This window comes from Muscardinus avellanarius (assembly GCF_963383645.1).
Source record: "Muscardinus avellanarius genome assembly, chromosome: 3".
In the NCBI taxonomy this organism is placed as follows: Eukaryota; Metazoa; Chordata; class Mammalia; order Rodentia; family Gliridae; genus Muscardinus; species Muscardinus avellanarius.
Genome location: NC_137788.1, coordinates 135,938,926 through 135,940,582, shown reverse-complemented (window position 1 = coordinate 135,940,582; position 1,657 = coordinate 135,938,926).

Genomic DNA, 1,657 nt, shown 5'->3' with positions numbered 1-1,657 from the left:
GCAATTTAGTGAGACTCTCAGCAACCTAGCAAGACCCTGTTCCCAAACAAACAAGCAAAAAATATTTTAAAAAGGGCTGGGGGTGTAGCCTAGAAGTAGAACACCTCTGGATTCAATTCCCAATACTAGGAGAAAAAAAAAAAAAAAACAGAGAGAGTGTGGAGGTCTGCCAATACTTCCGTTTTAGATGTCTGGACTTCAGAACAGTGAGACAATACATTTTTACTATTTAAAGTCTGGTTGTTTGTGATACTTTGTTATAGGGGCCCAAGCAGACTGCCACAGAGGGATCCAGAGACTGACAGAAGAAAGTTCCTAGAGGCAGCAGGAGGAGCAGTAGGCGAGCCCGACCCACACACCTTAGCAGGCGAGAGCTTCGGGAGGAGGGTGTGGGCAACGGCTTTGAGAGCTTCCTGGAGGCCCAAGGATGTGATACAGGTGCTGGGATGTGCAGGCTCTGCGGAGGCATGGAGGCTGATACAGGAATTACGCAGCCCAGAGGGATGGAGGTGCACCCGGAGTTAGAGCTAGATGCTCTGGGCAGTTCAGTGGGCACAGTCGGGAAGGACCCAAAATTCCCATTCCTGCCTTCTTGGGCTTCCCTTCGTTGGCATTTGAATTTCTTCCATTGTCTTCTAGATGCTTCTATGTGTTCCTGTGACACAGACAAGCCTTCCAGGTGCCCCATCTATGCGGCTTCCTTCCCTTTGCTCTCCTACACTGAGGCCAGTATGGTCCCCTCTGCTCAGATACAGGACATTCTGCCACACTCCAGTTACCACTTTAGGGGCCCACTTCTAACCCATTAGTAAAGTATTACATACTAACAATGGTTGGAAAAACTGATATTATGAAATTTAAAAAAAAAAAACAGTTGTAGAAAAGCTCTATTTAAAATGTTTCCATTTTTATGATGCCCCCCCCCCCGTCCCGGCCCCCAGTCAAACAAATAAACTAGTAGAAGATGTGGCCTCTGGCCGGAGCCTGGGCTGCTGGAGCAGGAGGGAAAGACAACTTTTCACTTCTGCTATTATACTTAAAACTTTTGTACCAAAGATAAATACATTACATTTTTAAAATTATTTTTAAAATGAAACGTCAGTCTTTGTATTGGGAACGTCTTTGACAACTTAATAAAAGACATGACATGAACTCTGGGCACTGGCACAAAGAGATGTGCTCAACATAGAATCAGATATCAGAGAAAGGTCATGAAGATGAACTGACCTTGTCTCCCAGAGGGGGGCCCTCTCCTTTGAAGAGGGTCAGTATCTTCCTCTGAGCCCAAAAAAGAGAGCTCTGCTATGGCAGCTCCCACGAAAGGATAGGTCTACTCATTTATTCATTCAATTACCCAAAAACTGTTTATGGCGTGCCTACAACGTCATGCCCTGTGCTGTTTTGGGAATAAAGTGAGTGAAGAAGTGAACCAGCTTCTGATTTTGTTTCCACAAAAGTGGAACAGAAAGCCAGGCATGGTGGCACATGGTTGTAATCCCAGCATTTGGGAGGCTGAGACCGGATGATTGCAGTTTGTGTACTGCCTCAGCTACTTAGTGAGGCCCTTCAAAGCTCAGTGAGACCCTTGTGTGTGTGTGTGTGTGTGTGTGTGTGTGTGTGTGTGTGGCACTGGGGGTGGAACCCAAGGACTTTTCTA